The following is a 15270-nucleotide window of genomic DNA, read 5'->3' as shown; positions in this document are numbered from 1 at the left end:
ATTAAACTTAGGACAACTATATCTTTGCATCTGGGATTTATTTTTCCTCACTCCCTAGGTTTTTTGTTTGTGGGGTTGTTTTTGTTTTATTTGTTTGTTTGCTTGCTATATTGCTGACAGCTAGGATGCTGCAAATTTCACTTCATGATATTGAGGAGTCATTTTCTTAAGATCATAGATATTCAAATTTAATTATTAGAACTTAGAATAGTACAGACACTGCAGGATAGCCAATGCCATGTGTCAAAACCTCTATTTCTCCAACTAAGGTAAAATGATTAGAGACTATATGTGAAAATATCCAAAGCACTTACAGAAATTTAATCTGTAAATCTCTGAGCACTTGCCTGGTGATAAAAGTGTAGCAACTCTACCATATACAGAAAAAAGCTAGCCACCTTCAGTGTTCCTTCCTTCAACCCTTTCCTCCCTTTCTTTTCCTGAACCCTTTTGCAACACTAGAAAGGCAAAGGAAGAGCAGAGGAGCAAATAACTATTGAATGTTTCTATTTTAAAGATTATTTAGAATATGTGGGGAAAGCAGCTCAGAAATTTTTAAGAGGTTAATTCTCCCTTTTATGAACATAGATTTATTTCTTAGGGTCTTTTTTTTAATACTCAATTGTGTATACCAACACCAAGCATTAGAGTCAAACAATACATTTAAGCCAAAAATGACCTAATAAAATTGACATAGTTTAACAGATGAAAATGAGGTCCATCTGACTTTATGCAAAATAATCACCTGCATAAAAGCTAAAATCAATGTTAGCAGCAACAGAGGTCTACATAGAAAATATGGACACTCCACTTTTAAAATTACATAAAATATTGTTTGCACACATCTTAACCACTATTATAACTCTATCCCAAATCTCACCATCAAGCAACCAAGCTTATAGTTCTCAGAATATATCAGCACTTCATTTGGATTTTTTTAATTATTAATTATTCTTCAAAGTATAAATAGTAAAACAAAATTCACACTTAAACATCTAGCTCAAGAAATAAAACTGTAATTAAATCCCTCTGTCTACCCACCCAAGATTCTACTTACCCTTCCCTCCCTCTCCCAAAGAAAATTTCTATATTAAACTTGGGGTTTGTGATTTTTCATTAATATTGCTGTATTTTTATTCTGTCTGTTTAGACCGTAAGGAATATAATACTGGTTTGCATGTTTTAGGCTACATAAGTGGAACTATATGCTATGTATACTTGTACAACTTGCTTTTTATCTTTCAATGTAATGTTTATGAGATTCACCTAAGCTGATGTGTGTACTATTTTATTGATTTTTGCTTGTGTAAAGCATTTCGTTGTATGAATTATATCAATATTTCACCTTTGCAATGGTTTGTGTTGTCATCCATTTGTGTGTTTGCCTTTTACACTTTCTAAATTTTTCACTCTGACAATGCTGCAGTGCACATTTTCATGCTCATCTGGTCGAGTGTTACTAATATATATATATCCAGGGATGGAATCATACCCATAGATAATAAAGTTTCAGCTCCACTAGATATTGTTGAATTAGTCTTCAAAGTAGTTATTCCATAAATGTATATTCCCACAAGCACTGGATAAGACTTCCTAATTTTAATTTTCTGGCAGCATTCTAAAATTATCTTTCGTAAAGCCTAGCTACCAAATCACTTAAATGAGTATCATAATAAACGGTACTCTTATGATATAAAATATAGCTTGATGCTCCATTGCTAGAAAAATCTTACAGTCTGAATCTTTTAAGTAAAGGTAAATTGAATAGGTATTACTGGGGTGTGAATTTTTTTTTTTTTTTTTTTTTTTTTTTGCTACACATGTTGCATATAGAAGTTCCCAGGCCAGGAATGGAACCTGGGCCAAAGCAGCAACCCTGGCCACTGCAGTGACAAAACCAGATCCTTAACCCACTGTACCAAAAAAGAACTCCAGATTCAAGCTACGTCTGCGACGTACACCATAGCTCACAGCAACACCAGATCCTTAACCCACTGAGCAAAGCCAGGGATTGAACCCACAACCTCATGGCTTTAGTCAGATTCGTTTCTGCTGCGCCATGACGGGAACTCCAGTAAAACCTACTTTAGATAGTGTGACAGGTAAGGTCCCTCTGAAGAGATGACATCTAAGCTAACACTTAAAGGATGGGGATTGGCATATGCCATGTGCACACTATTGTATGTGGAATGATTGCCCAACACGGACCTACTGTATACCACAGGGAACTTTACCCAATAGCCTATGAAGGTATATTCTATATGGGAAAAGAATCTAAAAAAGAATGTATGTGTGAATATGCATAACTGAATCACTTTTTTGTACAGCAGAAATTATCACAATATTGTGAAGCAACTATAACTCAATAAACATTTTTTTTTCTTTTTAGGGCTGCACCTGCAGCATATGGAGGTTCCAGGCTAGGGGTCAAGTCAGAGCTGCAGCCACCAGCCTACACCACAGCTCACAGCAACGCCGGATCCTTAACCTATTGAGCAACCTGCATCCTTAACCTACTGCAGGGACCTAACCTGCATCCTCATGGATCTGAGTCAGATTCATTTCTGCTGAGCCACAACGGAACTCCATATCTCAATAAAACTTTAAAAAAATGAAAAAAAAAAGAGAATAATGGAAAGGTCAATCCAGGGAGAGAGAATAGCATATCCCAAGTTTCTGAAGTACACAAACACAATGAATGTACTGAAAACCAGAATGATAAGATGTGAGGAGGAAAGTAGCATGAGATGAGATGGGAGCTCATCCATCTTTCTTCAACATTCTAGGAAAAACAGCATCATTGTGAGAAAATGAACTATAAATAATTCCACTCACATACAAGCCTGCTTTCCATGGTCCCTCTCCTTCACACTTAAAGAAATTGGAGTTCCCATTGTGGCGCAGTGGAAACAAATCTGACTAGCATCCATGAGGATGCAGGTTCAATCCCTGGCCTCACTCAGTGCGTTAAGAATCCAGTGTTGCCGTGAGCTGTGGTGTAGGTTGTAGATGCAGCTCAGATCTGATGTTTCTGTGGCTGTGGTGTAGGCCAGAAGCTATAGCTCTGATTCAGCCCTTAGCCTGGGAACCTCCTTATGCTACTGGTGTGACCCTAAAAAGCAGAAGGAAAAAAAAAAGGAAGAAGAAGAAGAAGAAAGAAAGAAAGAAAAAGAATTTGAGGGAAGAAATGGGACCAAACCACACATCAACATGAGCACTCAGATTCCCCACACCTCCAAGCCTCGACCACCTCCAGAGGCCCTTTCTCCCTCTGCTAGGATATCTTGGATTTCTAGACTTGCAATATCCATGCACAGCCCTGTAGAGGGTCTCCACACCTCTCTCATGGTGGAGTACAGTCTTAAAGCTGGAGAAATGTACAGGAACATGTATATAGCTCAAAAAAACTAGGAGTTCCCATCATGGTGCAGTGGTTAACGAATACGACTAGGAAACATGAGGTTGCAGGTTCAATCCCTGGCCTTGCTCAGTGGATTAAGGATTTGGAGTTGCTGTGAACTGTAGTGTAGGTTGCAGACGCGGTTCGGATCTGGCATTGCTATGGCTCTGGCATAGGCTGGTGGCCACAGCTCCAATTCGACCCCTAGCCTGGGAATCTCCATATGCCATGGGTAACGGCCCTAGAAAAGACAAAAAAAAAATTTTTAATTTAAAAAAAAAAAACTAAATTTGAGGGGAAACCTAAGCCATATTCGATTTAACAATTATTGGAGACCCAAAAAGTTTGGCTGGAAAGTTTCTGGCACTTCTCATAGGACTGTGTTACAGCTTTGGTGTTCGAAGACCAGTTTCCTGACTGTTCGGACTTAAAATTCTGTCTCTGTGTAAGACCTTTCGGACTCTGTTTGCTGAAGAAAGAGACTGTGAAATGTAAAGGCTGGAAGTCACACTGTAGCGCTGCTGGCTGGCCAGGTGCTGAGGGGCCTCATGCTATTTATTTAGCCATGTTGTAATGCCCTTTCCAATCCCAAATTCATTCTCGCCTCTAGAAGATTATTGAAATGGGACTTGTGAGGTACACAGTCTATTTCAACAAACAGCAATCTAATTCTTCCTTTACACATGCCAGAGAAGGGGAAAAAATCAACTTGCCAGCTGGTGTACAGGCTGCAATGCACTGAAGAAGCTACAAGCATCCTAACTGCCAAAAGGACACTGAGGGGATTTTAATATATATGGTGCGGATGTGTCAGAAGAAGCATCTTATGAGGAGTTTAATCTATTCATCTGAAAGAGTGCAGCAGGAATGGTCCCACGGGGCTCACCTCCAGGGCGGCAACACTTTCATTCTATAAAGAATCTCACTTGATGAGAATCAGTACCTGTGCTTGGTCTTGACTACAAATAGTTCATTACAAGCTGAGAAAGAGGCTGTTGCAGCTCCATTTTTCCTTCTTTCCAGCTTTCATGGTCCTAACTTCCTCCATGCCAAAAAAGCCCACAATAGTTTGAGATACAAGAACGTAGGAGGCAATTAAAAAGCTAGAAATCTCATGCTGAAATTTTTAATTACAGGAGAACAGGTGCCTGGCATTTCTCAGGTCCTGGCGCTGGTTTACAGTGGGACAAGTATGCCCTTTGTGCTGTCCTCTGTGCTAGAACTCCTCCAAACGCAGGGACCTAAGGCTGCCAGTCCCTGGAAAATGCCTAACGTGCCACAGTGTGGCCTCCTGGAGACATGGATACTCTCCTGGGCCCAAATTAGAAAAACTTGACCAGGACGAGAAGTAGCAAGTGCACTGTCAGCCACAGGCTATTCCTGTCTCTGCAGTTGCTGCCCATCCTCAAAATGGAGACAAGGAACACTCAGGCCATCTGAAGCCCCTAAAACATGCTTGAAAAGAGGGCCTCTCAGTCCCTTCAATTCCATCTACTGTCACTCGTTTCACTTTGCAGGACAGTATTACCTCTTTTCCTTATTGAGCTCTTCACTATTCTAACATACATTTGGGACAGCACAAAAATCTTAAGCATATAGTTTAATGAACACTCACAGAATGAACATATTTGTGTAACCACGACCCCTTCACTCACCAACACTACCGCACCCACCGTCCTCTCAGAGTTAACCACCACCCCATCTTCTAATGCCATCAGTTAATTTCACTTGGTTTTGAACTTTATATATATGGAATCATATTATACATACTGGGGTTTTTTCTAAGTTCTTAACCTCAATGCTATGTGAAATTCATCACATTATTATATGTACCTGTAGTTTGTTCATTCTTATTGCTGTGCAACGTAGCATTATAGGAATCCATCATACTTTGCTTATCTGTTCTACTGTTGATGGACATGCGGATTGTTTTCAGTGTTGTGCTATCATGGATAATGTTGCTAAGAATGTTTACGCACATACATAGACATTGCTATAGAGAATGTGCAAGGAATGGAATCATTGGCTTTTAGGGGGTACACATCATTAGACTCTCTTCTTAACATTTTTGTCCTGGAGGATACCTTACACTTTATTTCCCAGAAAAACATCAACTCCCAAATACGCCTTTTACTAGTTTGTTCTTGGACCTACATGCTAAATATTATAGAATGATGGTGGGCTAACAGAAAGTCACTGTCCTTGGGCATTTGTGCTCTCAGCTGTCCTTCTTAGGAGATAACCAGGAGGCATTTCTGACTGGGAGTATGACCAATCAGCGGGTGTTCTCCTGCTGCCACAGCCCCTTGTCTTGAGGTAGCATCTACACCATGTGCCCTTCCATGCCATCGTCTGGGATTTTCTGTCCCCTTTAATACCCCCCTCTTGCCAAAATCACATATAACAGTATCAGAATTACACAATGAAGCAAGCTCTGAGCAATTTTAATCACGATAAATGTCCTTCCTTAAGAAACCTTACACCCCACCTCCAGCAGAACGCTAACCATGTAAAGAATCACGCTGACTCCGTTTCCACATGGCTCACCATCTCCCTCTGACGACAGGATTCCTAAGCACTGACCCTGGCTTGTCCTGGATGTGGCATGACCTCTAACAAGGTAACTCTAAGAGCAGAAGGAGAAAAATAACACCAGTTCCTCCTTAGACAAGGATGGGATTTATTGAGTGTTAAATAAAAAACACTGGCTAAAAACAGTGATGAAAGAAGTGTAAATATCCCCCCCCCAAAATCATCTTTAGTATCCACTTGTAGTCCCTTAGGAAGCTTGCACTTAAATACCTATCTACTCTTAAGAGGAAACAGTTTACAACATTTCAGAACACTTTGGAGTATTTCATGATCCCCAATTGGAAAGTTATTTATTTTTAACTGAAAATCCCTTCACTCATCGTTATTAGTCTCATAAGAACAGTTTATGACTATCCCCTTAATAGTAACACTTTACATAATTAAAATTACTTTTAAGCCACTCTTTCCTTCCTTCCACTAAAAAATGCCAAAGTCTTTATCATCTCAGAATGGGTTCTAATAGTCAGTTCTATACTCATTGCCATTCTTCTCATCTGGCTATCCAAATTCTTCCTAGCTCTCAAAATTTAGAGCTCCAAGATGTTCTGAGTCACTTATAACTGACCAACATCAAAACCCATACCACGCATTTATTCATTCATTCGATAAATAAATATTTGTTTTCAACTTACTGTGAGTTGAGAGCTTGAGATTCAGTGTAGAACCAAAGAGATGAGTCCCTGGTCTCTCACAATCTAAAATATATTGGAAAACAAATTTAAAATGTGAAATTTATAAAGGCCATGAGGAAAATAAAACTAAACACTGGCCTAAACAATGACTAGGATAGGGGCTGCTCATGATAACATGACTGGGGAAGGTATTTCTCAAGAGGTAACACTTAGACTGAAATCTAAATGATCTTAGGAGGCAGCCATGCAAAGGTGTGTGGAAAACTATTCCAGGCAAAGGGTACAGCAACAACAGCCTTGAAGTGGGAATGTCAGTGTGACCACAGCGGGATCTGCAAAGATAAGAGAGCAGTGAGGGGGGCAGGTGGGAACCAGAATAAATCCAACTTGTTGGCCATTGTTAGGAGTTCACCTTGCGAGTTCCATAGGTAACAATTTAATTAATGGATGATCATCTATGTGTTTTTATCTGGATAGTAGTTTTCCATCTTTGAGCCCCTCTTCTGAAACATAACACTCAAATGGATCATTTTTCACAAACCAAGATTTAATTCTATCATAACTGAATAGTTGAGGTGCAATACAAATAGTCTTTCAAATACAACTTTTCTTCTCTCAGCCAATATAAAGCAGAAGTTAAGAGTTTAGGCTTTTTTTTTTTTTTTTTTTTTTTTTTTTTTTGCCTTTCTTGGGCCGAAACCATGGCACATGGAGGTTCCCAGGCTAGGGGTCTAATCAGAGCTGTAGCCGCCAGCCTACACCACAGCCATAGCAACACCAGATCCCAGCCATGTCTGTGACCTACACAAGAGCTCATGGCAACGCTGGATCCTTAACCCACTGAGCGAGACCAGGGATCAAACCTTCATTCTCATGGATACTAGTCAGATTCATTTCCGCTGAGCCATGACAGGAACTCCTAGGCTTTAGATTATTAAAACCAGGTCCTATTTCTCTTTTTGACATTTTTACTGTATGTATCACTTTATCTGAGTTTTTTGATCTGTAAAATGGATAGTAAGATATATACCTGCCTCAGAATTGTTGTAAAGTTTGGTGGGGATAATACGCAATAACCCTCAACACATAGAAACTAATAATAATTCTGTGCAACAACCAAAAACTATAGAACTTTGCAAAAAAAGATGGATCTTACCTTACCAATTTCTCTCCTTGTGTATTTAAAGCTCTCTAAAACTAAAATAACTGTCAGTGGTATTTACTTACTTAGAAGTCAAGCAGATTTCTCTAATCAATGTTCTAATGGAGAAATAACTCAATCATTCACTGCCTTAACTTTGAGGTTGGATATATGAACTACACAATCATTATCTAAATAAGACACAAATACAGTCTGATTCCAGATAGGGAAAACTGTGATTAGAATTGTATGTGATTTAATAAATGCTATTTTTAGGGCTTGAGAGACTCAGAAATGTGAACTCTATTTTTATTCAATTTGTTAAGAGGAAAAAGTAAGAAGATGTCATTTCCATAAAGATCTTACCCACCAAATGTGGACTGCAGATGTAGATAAAACTCAGATTAAATAAATTGCAGGTGATAGAAGAAGAACTGAGGTTGGAGTTCCCTTGTGGCACAGCAGGTTAAGGGTGTAGTGTTGTCACTATAGCAGCTCAGGTCACTGCTATGATGTGGGTTTGATCCCTGGCCCAGGGAACTTCCACATGCCCCAGGCATGGCCCCAAAAAAAAAAAAAAAAAAGAAAAAAGAAAGCACAGTAATCAAATATTGGAGCACTGTGGATACGTCAACTAATGGCTAAAATCTAGAGAAGTAGCTGTTGGAGCATGGAATTATGCGAAGCCCACTTATTCCAAGTGCCTGTCATTGACAAGTTCTCACATAGTTATTATACAGACATGAACTGAGCTATATAACCATAAGGGGAAAAAAAAATCCTGGGTCTTAAGTGTAGTTTAACAAATGGGCTTTTATATGAACTCTGCATATTGGACCTATAGCTCATTCTTATCATTGACTTTTTTAATTATTTTATTATTTATTTATTACATAAGCAAACAGCAATCCCAGAAGAAAAATAGAAAGTATCGATAAATAAATTCATTCATAATTTTACCACTTAGAAATAACTATTACTAACATTGTGTTCTTTACCCATACACATACACACACATTAATTCTTCACACATTCAAATTATTTATTTATTTATTTATTTATTTTTAATGGATGCACCCAAAATATATGGAAATTCCCAGGCCACAGATTGAATCCAAGCCATAGTTGTGACCTACGCTGCAGCTGTAGCAATGACAGATCCTTTAACCCATTGTGCCAGGTTGGGGATCAAACTCACACCTCCACAGTGACTCCAGCCACTGAAGTTAGATACTTAACTCATTGTGCCAGAGCAGGAACTCCCAAATTAATTCTTATTTTACCTAAAGAAATATATCAAAGGAAATTGAAGCAAATTTTTAAACCTAATATAGTACTTTGTTATACAAAAAAAGTGATGATCACAAATGAAAAAGACATTTTCTATAAAGAACTTCAAATTTTTGCAATTAATGTTCACCACATACAGCCATTCCTCAGTCTTCAGGAACACCTCCTTCTCCAAAGATACCAAAATCTGCAGATGCTCAAGTCCTTTCTATAAAATGGTGTATATTTGCATAAAACCTACTCACATCCGCCCATATACTGTAAATCATCTCTAAATTATGTATAACACGTAATTCAATGTAAATGCTATGTAAATGGTTGCTGGCATGCTGCAAATTCAAGTTTTACTTTTTGGAACTTTCTGGAATTTTTCTTTTCAAATGTTTTTGATCCACATTTGGGTGAATCTGAGGACTCATCTGAACTCATGGATATGGAGGGCCAATTATATTCAATTAATCAACAACTCCTTTTCCTCAGGAATGTGCAAGGTGTTAATGACAACAAATTCTGTTCTAATTCAACAAGACTTTAATAAAAACTTTAATGGTCATCCAGAGAAAATCACGACTCGCAAAGACACATGTACTCCAATGTTCACTGCAGCACTATTTACAATAGCCAAGACATGGCAACAACCTAAATGTCCATCGACAGAGGAGTGGATCCAGAAGATGTGGTACATATACACAATGGAATATTACTCAGCCATCAAAAAGAACGAAATACCAGCATTTTTAGCAACATGGATGGACCTGGAAACTATCATGCTAAGTGAAGTCAGCCATACAATGAGACACCAACATCAAATGCTTTCACTGACATGTGGAATCTGAAAAAAGGACAGATGGAACTTCTTTGCAGAACAGATGCTGACTCACAGACATTGAAAAACTTATGGTCTCCGCAGGAGACAGTTTGGGGGGTGGGGGGCTGTGCTTGGGCTGTGGGATGGAAATCCTGTGAAATCAGATTGTTATGATCATTATACAACTACAGATGTGATAAATTCATTTGAGTAATAAAAAATGGAAAAAAAAAAAACTTTAATGGTCCCAATAAGTGAGGAAATATGTGTCTATGCCTTGGAGGAATTCTCTCTAGAGGGAAGACACAAAAAAACTCAATTACTCAAAGTAATTCATAGGAGGCAAGAAAAATACCTTGAGTTTCTGGTGCTGAGGGGTCAATGGCCATCTTTTTCAGTCTTAGCTAAAAAGTGAGCAAAATATTACCTGTTTCCTCCTTCACGCACAAGAGGAATAACAGATAAAATCCATTACATACTTTGCATCCTCGAGATTTTTCTGAGTTTATAATCACCTACTTTTTGTTCCAGTCTGCTGAACAGATAGGATTTCTAAGTTATTTTGCAGACAGACTAAACCAAGAAGGCAATTTTTCAAATTTTAAATGTCTTTTTGATTTGCCAGGAAGGAAAACTGATGCAACCACTTTTAATCTACTTTTTAATTTTAACCCCCACTTAATTTTTTTCTAATTTGCTTTAATATTTTTTAAGTATAGTTGATTTACAATGTAGTGCTAACTTCTGCTGTACAGTAAGGTGACTTAGTTACATATATATATTCATTTTTTACTCCTTCCATTATGGTTTATCACATATTGGATATAGTTCCCTGCGCTATATAGTTCTACCTTGTTGTCTATCCATTCTAAATATAATAGTTTGCATCTACTAATCACAAGCTCCCAGTGGATCCCTTTCCTTTTCTCCCTCCCCTTTGGCAACCACAAGTCTGTTCTCCATGTCTATGAGTGTGTTTCTGTTTTGTAGATAGATTCATTTATGCCACATTTTAGATTCCACCTATTAATGGAATCATATGGTATTTTTCTTTCTCTTTCTAACTTACTTCACTTGGTATGACAATCTCTAGTTGCATCCATGTTCTTGCAATGGCTCTACTTGATTCTTTTTTGCAACTGAGTAGTATTTCATTGTATATATACTATACAATATAGAATATTATATACTATATATTCTTAATCCATTCATCTGTCGATGGTCATCTATGTTGTTTTCAAGTCTTGCCTATTGTGAATAGTGCTGCTATGAACATAAGGGTGCGTGTATCCCTTTGAATCACTGTTTTGTCTGGGTATACACCCAGGAGAGGGATTGCTGCATCATATAGTAGTTCTATTTTTACTTTTCTGAAGAACCTCGATACTATAGTCCATAGTGGTTGCACTGACTTACTTTACCACCAACAGTGAAGGAGGGTTCCCTTTTCTCCACACCCTCTCCAGCATTTGTTATTTATAGACTTTTTAATGATAGCCAGTCTGACCAGTGTAAGGTAGTACCTCACTGTAGTTTTAATTTGCATTTCTCTAATAACTAGGGTGGTTGATCATCTTTTCATGTGCCTACTGGGCATCCATATGTCTTCTTTGGAAAAATGTCTGGTTAGGTCTTCTGCCAATTTTTCACCTGGGTTGCCTTTGTTGTTGTTGAGTTGTAATGAGCTGTTTGTATATTTTAGAGATTAAGCCCTTGTCGGTTGCAGAACCTACAAATATTTTCTCCCATTCTGTGGTTGCCTTTTCATTTTTTTTTTTTATGGTATCCATTGCTGTGCAAAAATTCGTAAGTTTGATTAGGTCCCATTTGTTTACTTCTGGTTTTATTTCTATTGCATTGGTAAACTGACCTAAGAAAACACTGGTACAATTTATGTCAGAGAATGTTTTGCCTATGCTCTGTTCTAGGATTTTTATGGTATTATGTTTTCTATTTAAGTCTTTAAGCCTTTTGAGTTTATTTTTCTGCATGGTGTAAGGGTGTATTCTCATTTAATTGATTTACATGCAGCTGTGTAACTTTCCTTGCATCACTTGCTAAAGATACCATCTTTTTCCCATTTTATATTCTTGTTTGCTTTATTGATCATAAGTGTGTGTGTTTACTTCATTTCTTGAAGTTGTTCATTCTTCTAGATTGTCAAGTTTGTTGGCATGTAATTGTTCATAGTATTATCTTACTGTTTTATGTATTTCTGCAGTATCTCTTGAGATTTCTCCTTTTTCATTTCTTATCTTGTTTATTTGGGTTCTCTCTCTTTTCTTCTTAGTGAGCCTGGCCAGAGGTTTGTTCTTTTTTTTTTTTTTTTCCTTTTTTTACTCTTTCAAAAAAAAAAAAAAAAGAAAAAAAGAAAACCAGCTCTGAATTTATTGATTTTTTCTATTGTTTTTTATTAAATCTCTATTTTATTTATTCCCCCTCTGATCTTTATCATTTCCTTCCATTTGATGACTACAGGTTTTGTTTGTTCTTCTTTTTCTAATTCTTTAAGGTGGTAGGTTAGGTTATTTGAGATTTTTCTTATTTTCTGAGGAAGCCCTGTGTCACTACAAACTTCCCTCTAAGAATTGCTTTTGCTGCATCCCATTAATTTTGTATAATTGTGTTTTCAATGTCATTTGTCTCAAGGTATTTTTTAATTTCCTTTTAGATTTCCTCGTTGACCCATTGAGTTTTCTACCCTGAGGCAACAACTAAGCATGCTGTTTAGTTTCCATCTAGTTTTTTTTTTTTTCCATTTCTTTTCCTATGGTTGATTTCTAGTTTCATGCCACTATTGTCTGAGAAGATGTTTGAAATAATTTCTATACTCTTAAATCTGCTGAGGTTAGTTTTGTGCCCTAATATGTGGCAAGTCCTAGAGAATGTTCCATGTGTGCCTGAAAAGACTGTGTATTCTGGAGTTATCTTGTGGCTCAGGGGGTTAATGATCCAAAGTTGTCACTGTAGTGGCTTGAGCCCGTTCCTGTGCCTTGGGTTTGATCCCTGGCCTGGGAAATACCACACGTCCTAGGCAACTCCCCCCGCCACACACACAAAAGGAATGTTTATTCTGGTTTTATTAGATGTAATGTCCTGAAAATATTAAATCTAAATGTTCTATTGTATCATTTAGGATCTCTGTTGCCTTACTAATTTTCTGTTTAGAGGATCTGTCCATTGATATGAGTGGAGTGTTAAAGTCTCCTACTATTACTGTTTTCCTATCAATTTCTCCTTTTATGTCTGTTAGTATTTGTTTTATGTCTTTGGGTGTGCCTATATTAGGTGCTTATGTTGACAAATATAAAATCCTTTCCTTATATTGATCCTGTCATTACTATATAATGTCCTTCTTTATCTTTCTTTATGGCCTTTGTTTTAAAGCCTATTTGGGGAGTTCCCATTGTGTCTCAGCAGGTTAAGAACCCAATTAGTAACCATGAGGATGCAGGCTCAATCCCTGATCTCACTCAGTGGGTTAAATAATCCAGCATTGCTATAAGCTGTGGTGTAGTTCACAGAAGCTGCTGCTGTGGTGTAGGCCAGCAGCTGCAGATCCGATTTGACCCCTAGCCTAAGAACCTCCATATGCCACAGGTACTTCCCTAGAAAGAAAAAATAAATAAAGTCTATTTTGTCTGTAGTAAGTATTGTATCTCCATCTTTCCTGTCTCCATCTTTCTGTTTGCATGAAATATCTCTCTCCTTCCCCTCACTTTCAATCTAGGTGTGTTCTTTGCCCTGATGTGGGTCTCCTGTATGCAACATATTGTAGGCTTTTTTTTTTTTTTTTTTTTGTCTTTTTTGGCATTTCTAGGGCCACTCCCGCAGCATATGGAGGTTCCCAGGCTAGGGGTCGAATCAGAGCTGTAGCCTCTGGCCTACGCCAGAGCCACAGCAACGCGGGAGTCGAGCCACGGCTGCAACCCACACCACAGCTCACGGCAACGCCAGATCGTCAACCCACTGAGCAAGGGCAGGGACTGAACCCGCAACCCCATGGTTCCCAGTCGGATTCGTTAACCACTGAGCCACGACGGGAACTCCCAGGCTTTTGTTTTTTTAATTCAGTCTGCCACTCTATGTCTTTAATTGGAGCATTCAGTCCACTGACATTTAAAGTAATTATTAACACATATGTATTCATTGCTATTTTAAACCTTGTTTTCCTGTTATTTCTGTGTTTCTTTTTGTTCCTCTTTTTTTCCTTTTGTGGTTTGATGATTTCATTTTATTTTATTTTTTGGTTTCCCTTTATTTTATGCTTGTGTTCATTTTGGTTTTTGTGACTCTATTGTATGCTTTCAATTTGTGGTTGTCCTATTTTTCAAGTATGTTAACACCTTCCTATATCTTCTTGCTTCAGACTGATAGTTATATAGTCTCAAACACATTCTACAAGTCCAATGCACTATCCATTGCATTACAGAGCCAGTTTCAAACACATCCTTTTTTTAAAAAAAAAAAGTCTACATTTTCTTATTCTCTCCCCACATTTTATGATTTTGATGACCTTTTTTACATCTTCATGTTTTTTCCTTTCACTTTTCCTTATGTTCATCACAACTTTCACAAATCAGTTTTTTTTTTTTAATCTGTATACTGGCTAATTTAAGTGATTAACTTTCCAATCGTGAGTTCCTCTTTTTTATATCTTCTTGCTTCTTTTCTATTTAGAGAAGACCTTTTGATATTTCTTTGAGGATAGTTTTAACATTACCATATTCTTTTAGTTTTTGTTGGTCAGAGAATTTCTTTACTTCTCCTTCTATTTTAAATTATAATCTTGCTGAGTAGAGTATTTTGGTTGCAAATTTTTCCCTTTAGAACTCTAAATAGATCTTGCCACTCCTTTCTGACCTGTAGCATTTCTGAAGAAAAATCAGCTGATAACTTTATGGAAGTTCCCTTGTAATTAACTTTTTTTTTCTCTTGTTGCATTTAGAATCCTCTCCTTATCATTAACTTTTGCCATTTTTATTATAATATATCTTGGCATAGGTCTGTTTCGGTTCATCTTGTTGGGAACCCTCTGTTTCCTGCATCTGGGGGATATCTGTTTTCTTCTTTAGGTTTGGGAATTTTTTAGTCATAATTTCTTCAAATATATTTTCACTCCCCTTTGTCGTTTTCTTCTTTTTCTGGAGTCCCTATTATGCAGAGATTGCCACACTTTATATTATCCCATAGGTCTCTTATATTCCTTCCTTTTTTTTTTTTTTCATTTGGTTTTCTGTCTGCTCTTTTGATTTGGTAATTTCTATTATTCTGTCTTCCAGATCACTTGTTCTTTCTTCTGCATCATTCACTTGGCTATTCAATGTCTTCAGCTCAGCTTTCATCTCAGCAATGAATTATCTGATTTTTCTTGAATCCTCCTTATAGTGTCTAGTTCCTTTTTACA

General features: G+C 37.5%; 1 long non-coding RNA gene across 1 annotated transcript in view; it reads right to left on the bottom strand.

The window, feature by feature from the left end:
• The window catches only part of LOC102160916, a 38712-nt gene continuing 28429 nt past the window's right edge, over positions 4988-15270 (bottom strand). Inside the window, exons 2-3 of the long non-coding RNA XR_001301590.2 lie at positions 6625-6687; positions 4988-6026 (exon numbers count right to left, since the gene is read on the bottom strand). This is a non-coding gene — a long non-coding RNA (uncharacterized LOC102160916). The remainder of the gene's footprint in view (positions 6027-6624; positions 6688-15270) is intronic.

Source organism: Sus scrofa, chromosome 15 (assembly GCF_000003025.6).
Source record: "Sus scrofa isolate TJ Tabasco breed Duroc chromosome 15, Sscrofa11.1, whole genome shotgun sequence".
NCBI lineage: Eukaryota > Metazoa > Chordata > Mammalia > Artiodactyla > Suidae > Sus > Sus scrofa.
The sequence above is the reverse complement of the archived record's forward strand: the minus strand, read 5'-3'. Positions and strand labels throughout refer to the sequence as shown.